The sequence below is a fragment of the Prionailurus bengalensis genome, chromosome B4 (assembly GCF_016509475.1).
Source record: "Prionailurus bengalensis isolate Pbe53 chromosome B4, Fcat_Pben_1.1_paternal_pri, whole genome shotgun sequence".
Taxonomy (NCBI): domain Eukaryota; kingdom Metazoa; phylum Chordata; class Mammalia; order Carnivora; family Felidae; genus Prionailurus; species Prionailurus bengalensis.
In genome coordinates, this window is record NC_057358.1 from 66,943,836 (window position 1) to 66,951,877 (window position 8,042).

General features: G+C 37.7%; 1 pseudogene; it reads right to left on the minus strand.

The window, feature by feature from the left end:
• Positions 1 to 4,431: 4,431 nt before the first annotated feature.
• On the minus strand, positions 4,432 to 5,233 carry LOC122473137 (annotated as a pseudogene).
• Positions 5,234 to 8,042: the final 2,809 nt, after the last annotated feature.

Below are 8,042 nucleotides of genomic sequence, written 5' to 3' on the forward strand. Positions count from 1 at the left end.
TCTCTTAGAATAATATCAAGACCTAGACTGGCTCATATCCCTGTAACCTAGAGTGACAACTACAGGGTTTTTAAATCTGTGTTTAAACCTTAACTCTGCCACTGAACAATAGCTCTATCACCTTGGGCAAATTAAGGAACCTTGCAGTGCCACTGTTTGCTTATGTGTTAAGACAATAATTCCTACCTTTCAGTGGTGTTGTAATGATTGGATAAAGTTATATATATATATGTAAATTGCCTCCAGAGAATGCCTAAAACATAGTAGGATTTGAATAAAAGGTACTACTTACAGTATTACCCTTCAAACAAGAAGTCATTCCTGACCTGTAATTCTTTAGGTACTTACAGGTTCTCATATTTCAAATGACAAAACCAATGCTGATAGCTAGGTGGTCATATTTTCTCAGTATAACTTCTTAGGCTAATTTATCTTCCTTTTAAATTTTTGTATGTAACCCATAGTTATCACATTTCTGGCATGTGCTCATTATGGTTAGACTTTCCAGCTTAGTGCTTTCCCTCCCTAGAAGATCAGAACCCTTAATTATGCACTTTTCCCCTAGCCACATAGCCAGGGATTTAGAGCTCCTTAAGAAGATTAATTAAAACTGCTGCCATTCCTGTAGCAAAGCTTCCTTTATTTTGGACTGCTGAACTGAGGGTTAAGTGCTTTATCACAGAGCAAATCAATGGCAACACTGGGTGTGGAAGCCAACAAGCTAGATTACCAGCTCTTTGTGCCACTGAAAGAACACTTCCATTGACTGATTTTTTTCTTCTGTGGGATTTCAACAATACCTTAGTGAGAATCTGCCTAGAGACAAGAGCACCTTCCTGTACTGTGATATGATATATCCGCACACTCACAGACAATTCCCCATTGATCTTAACTGTAGAAAAGGGAAGCCTGGCACACTACTTAAGAAGGGCAAGTCAACCTAATTAACAATTGCACTTACTCCCAGCTTTTTTACATCAATAGTGCTTTGTCTATGTTGCTTAACCCTTGAATACTTACGGGTGGGTTTCCTGCTTACAAATAACTAGCCAATGTTTATCTAACTTAGGTTTATTAGATAATTTAATTTTGTCTATTTTTCCAGATCATTCATATAATAAGTAGTCTGGCTCAAATATCAATGTATTGCTCCTTGACACATAAATGAAAATACCTCCATATTCTTTGGTACATAGCATTTGTTTGTTTGTTTGTTTGTTTCCTCATGGAAACTGAAAGCAAGAGAAAATATATCCTTTTAATAAGAAATGCTTTGTGCTTTGCTTTTATAATACAGTTTTGTGCCAAAGCCCAGAATGAATTTACCTTATAAACCAATCTCTGAAATTATGAATTTAATTGTTTTAAAAGTTGATTGTTATTAATCAGAGTGATAGAGAAGAGATTTGAATAAAGAAAAATTCTCAAAATTATCAAGTATAGCGTGTATAACATATAAGATACATGCAACTGTTACCTGGAATGTGGTGTGTGTGTGTGTGTGTGTGTGTGTGTGTGTGTGTGTAAAAGACACTGCTGAGGTAAATTTTGAATCAAAGCAAAATGTAATCCTAATGTATAGACTACTTATAAAGATATCTTACCAGTGAGTGTTTATACACCATTTTTATGATATTTTAATTTGGACTCTTCAATAATTAAAAATATGTTCCCCCTCAATATGAGCTCAGTTATTAAGTACAGTATTTTAAAAATGGAAGACACAAATAGAAAAATAAACCATAGGTTGTACTGTTCAACCATCATTATGTGCTACCTCAAATCTTCATCTTGATGAGCACCTTTGCTTTACAAAATTGTTCAAACACTCTAGTATGTGTACCTTCAGTTTTGGAATAAAAAGGAAAATGTAATTGAAAAATAACAGAGTTTATGTTTAGCAATTTGGAGATTTTGGATTACCCATTCTAATATATCAATTTCAGTTCATATTTCACTCTTTCTCATTGCCAGGTAGTATTCCATTGTGTATGTAAAACACAATTTCTTTATCCATTCATCAGTTGATGGACATTTCGGCTCTTTCCATAATTTGGCTATTGTTGAAATTGCTGCTATAAACATTGGGGTACAAGTGCCCCTATGCATCAGCACTCCTGTGTCCCTTGGGTAAATTCCTAACAGTGCTATTGCTGGGTCATAGGGTAGATCTATTTTTGATTTTTTGAGGAACCTCCACACTGTTTTCCAGAGTGGCTGCACCAGTTTGCATTCCCACCAACAGTGCAAGAGGGTTCCCATTTCTCCACATCCTCTCCAGCGTCTATAGTCTCCTGATTTGTTCATTTTAGCCTTTTGTAGCAATGTGGATGGAACTGGAGAGTATTATGCTAAGTGAAATAAGTCATACAGAGAAAGACAGAAGCCATATGTTTTCACTCCTATGTGGATCCTTAGAAACTTAACAGAAGACCATGGGGGAGGGGAAGGAAAAAAAGTTAGAGAGGGAGAGAGCCAAACCGTAAGAGACTCTTAAAAACTGAGAACAAGCTGAGGGTTGATGGGGGGTGGGAGGGTGGGGAGGGTGGGTGATGGGCATTGAGGAGGGCACCTGTTGGAATGAACACTGGGTGTTGTATGGAAACCAATTTGACAATAATTTTCACATTAAAAAATAAAATAAAATAATAAACAATTAAAAATATATTCATTCATATTTAATAATAAGCCTGCAGAATTCCTGTGGCTGTTTATTCTTTGTGATGAAATTCAAGATAGATTGTACCAGAAACAGTTTTCTTGACTATTCATATATATTGAGGGTGAGAAAAAAGATTAAGTTGAAATAGAGTTCTTTACAGTTCATGTTTCTTCTCATCTAATGATGGCAAACTGTGAAAACATTACCCAAGAGCATGTTTTTCTAGCTAGTAAACCATGTTCAGAAATGTTTCCCAGTTTAATACAAATACATTCATTCAGAAAAGGAAATTGCTGCGTTGATATGTCCCAGGCAGATTGTTTCCTGTTTTGGAAACCACTGTGTTCAGTTATTCAGAGCTGAGATGGTTCTATTCATCCTCCATAAAGGGAATTGGCCAGCTCAGTGAGAATGACTTCCAAATATTTCAGTAGAATTAAAGCTCAGGTTTTAGACTCACTGGATAACTAAATATAAAACTTCTTTTCCCTATAAATTAAAAATGTTTAGGGGCACCTGGGTGGCTCAGTTGGTTAGGCATCCAACTTCAGCTCAGGTCATGATCTCACAGTTCGTGAGTTCAAGCCCCATGTCGGGCTCTGTGCTGATAGCTCAGAGCCTGGAGCCTGCTTTGGATTCTGTGTATCCCTCTCTCTCTACCCTTCCCCTGCTCACGTTCTGTCTCTCCCTCTCTCTCAAAAATAAAGAAACAAAAATTTTTTTTAATGTTTATTTTTATATGCTATGATCTTTTATTTTTTTCATACTTTGTATCTGCATGCCAAAAGAATTTGGAGTTTCAATTTAAATCCCCATTTATGCTATCAATCTTATGAAATCTCTTCTGGTAAGATGAGACATAATTTTATAGTTAGAGGAAATTCTTAGCTACTCCCATTAGAGAGGCACAAAGTTTTGGAAATTATGTATTAGCCAATAACTCCATTTTTCCCAATCACATTTTCCATATAACCTGCTACTAACAAGTAAAGTAATTGATCTAAATTTTATATTACTCCCAAATTTTACTATGTTAATCACTTTGTGCAACCAACACTTTAAACTCCCTTCCTTTGGTGCATGTACCATACTCTTCCCCGCCCCTCCCTTCTGTATAACTTTTGCCCTGGCCACCTGTTTAAAGTAGGAGTTTGCAAAGGCGTTACCACCTCCAGTTCCAGTGATTGGACCAAGCCAGGCTAATAGCAGGCATTCCCAAGATTTTTCTAATTTGATGAGGGAAGGGACCAAATGAAAGGAGGTATTTGTTTACTAGATGTATTAACTAATTTGGGATTTATTTGTGATCATTTATTTAGTGTTTTTATAAATTGATTTAAAAATTCCTCCTTACATAACAAAAATAGAGAGTAACCTATTGTTACATTTGGATCATATAATAATATGGAGTTTAACATTTTTAGGTAGCCAAACATGTTTTATTCTATCACTGCTTTTCAGAAATTTTTGAAGTACAGCTGACATACAATGTTATATTAGTTTCAGGAGTATAACATAGTGATTCAACAATTCTATACATTACTTAATGCTCACTATGATAAGTGTAGTTTACCATACAATGTTATTATAATATTACAATATTATTTTGCTGCTAAAAGCTTTATTGTTTCCATTTGATCCATGCCTTGGAAGGGCTCCAAGAGGGTTAAAAACCTACTTAGTGACTGCAGAGAGAGGCTCAGGCATAAGCCCTGGCACCAGAGGGATGCCAGAGGGGCCTCTCAAAGGCTTCTGGGCTTCAGAGGCTTCTAGTCATGCTTGAGGGTGAGCCTTTCAGAGAGATACTCACCCAGCCCAGCCTGGGGGCCAGCTGGCCTGTGGAGGTTAATCAGATGGTCGCCCATCTTCTTGATGAGTTTCACCTCCTGATCTAGGAAGTGGTTCTCCCTGAAGTCACAAAGATGGAAGTCTGTGTGGCAGAACCCTGACCATGCATACCCAAAAGGGCCTGTTCAGGTTCTTCTCCAGGACCATGGTGGCTTCCATGGTGTTCAGGGTTTTACCCCACTCATCTTATGATGGCTTCTGCATGTCCTGGAGGAGAGAGCAGTTGCAGCACTGGTTTTGCACCTTTAAGAGATATTCAGCTCCCTCACACTTCTCAACCAACTCGTAGATGGAATGGCTCACTCTCTCCAGAGCCACTGGAAATAGAAGCCCAGAGAGAGGTAGGTGTAGGAGGCCAGCAGATGCATGTTGACCAGATGTTTGACAGTGTCTCCCACGTCGGTGAAATAATTCTGAAAAATATGGGAGCTCATGGGTAATCAGTAATAAGGAGTGATGTTCAACATAGGGTGTTGGCTGATCCTAGAGGCAGACTGGCTGAGAATATGGCTCCAAAGTTTGTGACTGGAAAAAAGGTTGGAAAAAAGTTTGGATGCTGGTAAGAGGCTGACAGAAGGGGCATTCCTGGGTCTGTACAGTCCAAATACTGTTGAAGCAAGAAACAGATCTGCAGGACCCTGGACATACAGCCTATTATAGTATTATTGACTATATTCCCTATGATGTTCTTTTTTTTTTAAGCTTATTTATTTATTTTGAGAGAGAGAGAGAGAGAGAGAGAGAGAGAAAACAAGTGGGGGAGAGCAGAGAGATCTGAGGGGAGACAGGAAGACAGAGGATCTGAAGCAGGCTCTGTGCTGACAGCAGAGAGCCCAATGTGGGGCTTGAACTCACAAACCACGAGATCACAACCTGAGCAGAAGTTGGATGCTTAACCAACTGAGACACCCAGGTGCCCCCCCACCCCCTGGGCTGTACTTTTCATCTCCATTTATTTTATAACTGTAAGCCTATACTTCCCAATTCCCTTCACCTATTTTGCCCATCCGCCCACCCACCTCTTCTCTGTCAGTCACTAGTTTGTTCTCTGTATTTAAGACTCTTCTTGTTTTTCCTTTGTTTGTTTTGTTTTTTAGATTCCACATATGAATGAACTTATATGGTATTTGTTGTTCTCTGCCTGGCATGTTTTACTTAGCATAATACCCTCTAGGTCCATCCATGTTGTTGGAAATGACAAGATCTCATCATTTTTTATGGCTGAGTAATATTTCATCGTATATATATGTATGTATACACATATATATACATCTTTTTTATCCATTCATCTGTCAGTGGACACTTGGGTTGCTATCATATCTCAGCTATTGTAAATAAAGCTATAATGAACATAGAGGTATGTATGTATCTTTTTGAATTGGTGTTTTCATTCTCTATTGGTAAATACCCAGTAGTGGAATTACTGGATCATATGGCATTTCTATTTTTAATTTTTTGAGGAATCACACTGTTTAATTTTTTGAGGAATCACACTGTTTAATTTTTTGAGGAATCACACTGTTTAATTTTTTGAGGAATCACACTGTTTTCCACAGTGATTGCACCAATTTACTTTCCTACAATAGCACACCAGGTTCCTTTTTCTCCCCATTCTTGCCAATATTTGTTGTTTCTTGTCTTTTTGATAATAGCCATTCTGACTGTGTGAGATGATATCTCATTGTGGTTTTGATTTACATCTCCCTGATGATTAGTGATGTTGAACATCTTTTCGTGTGTTTGTTAGCCATCTGTATGTCTTCTTCAGAAAAAAAAAATGTCTATTCAGGTACTCTGCTCATATTTAAATCAGATTGTTTGGTTTTTGGTGTTGAGTTGTAAAAGTTCTTTATATATTTTGGATATTAACCCCTATCAGATATATCATTTGTAAATATCTTCTTGCATTCAGTAGGTTGCCTTTTTGTTTGGTGGATGATTTCCTTTGCTGTGCAAAAGCTTTTTGTTTTGGTTTAGTCCCAATGGTTTATTTCTGCTTGTGTTTCCATTGCCTGAGGAGACATATCCATAAATATGTTCCTAAGCTCTTGCTGTTCCTGTTTGTAGTCTCCTTGCTCTAGTGTTTGATTAATGCTCTCAATAGTACATCACACAATTACTTTCCGAGTTTTGAGCATTTGCTCACCACTTTTGCCAAGCCTATCATGTGCTTAACCTCTGCAATGATAGAGAATGGCAATTGTTTTGCTGAATTAACTCAGGAAAGTGACCATTCCTAATAAGCAGAATTAAATGACAAGGAGATAATTTCTTTGCTGCTTTGTTTTGTTTAAGGCTTAGGACCACCTACTGAGTGGATGGGGGTGGGAAGGCTATTTGCAATTATTTTTAAAAAGGAAAAAGAATCTGTGCACCTGTCGCACAGCTGTAGTGACAGCCAAATAGGGACAAAGCATGCTGGGAGTGTGCTCAGCAGTTATTTCTCTTACATGAGGTGTAAATGCTTTGCTGTTTCAGGAATTCCTATGAAAAGCATCAGGCCTAACAGTATCCTCAATGAATTATTTTGTGAGAGATTCTCTATCCTGATTTCATTTTAATTTGTAGAAAGTGATAAAGAGTAGCTTATTTGCAAAGGCAGTAAACTTTATAAAATATCTCATAGAATGAAAAATTTTAAAAGGGGATAACTGAGATGAAAAGAGAGAGTAATTTTTGAGCCATTTCCATTATTACAGAAAGCTCTGTTGAACAATGTTGCTCTGGAGATCCCTATTCTATAAAAATACAGTTTCAAATAAAATTCTGGATACAATTATCAGGTTCACACCAAACTGCATTTATCTTAGGTCTGTTTTCTTTTTAATGTTTATTTATTTTTGAGAGAGGGAGTGTGACTGGGGGAAGAGCAGAGAGAGAGGGGGAACAGAGGATCCGAAACAGACTCTGTGCTGACAGCAGCCAGTCCAACGTGGGCCTCGAACTCACGAACCCCAAGATCATGACCTGAGCCAAAGTTGGTTGCTTAACCAACCGAGCCACCCAGGCACCCTCTTTTTTTTTTAAGTTTATTTATTTTGAGAGGCAGAGAGAGTGAGAACAGGGGGAGGGACAGAGAGAGAGAGGAGAATCTCAAGCAGGCTCCACACTGTCAGCACAGAGCCCAACATGGGGCTCAGACTCACAAAACTGTAAGATCATGACCTGAGCCAAAATCAAGAGTCAGAGCTTACTGACTGTGCACCCAGGTGCCTCTACCTTTACCTTAGGTCTTAAAACTATATATATACATATACCTATACGTATACGTATAGGTATATATATATAAAGTTATTATCATAAAATCATAATAATGGTTATATCTAAAGGAAAGGGGGGAGGATACACTCTTTTAGGCATACATGGGTGCACTTCTAGGTTGCCAGCAGTGTTCTATTTCCTAATATGTGAGATGGTAACATTTGCATTTTTCTATAGATTCTCCTCAATGTGTTATATTTTGCAGTAAATATGGGCTAAAAATCACTGTCACAATTAATTGCATATGCCTACATCTTTGAAAAAATCAAAT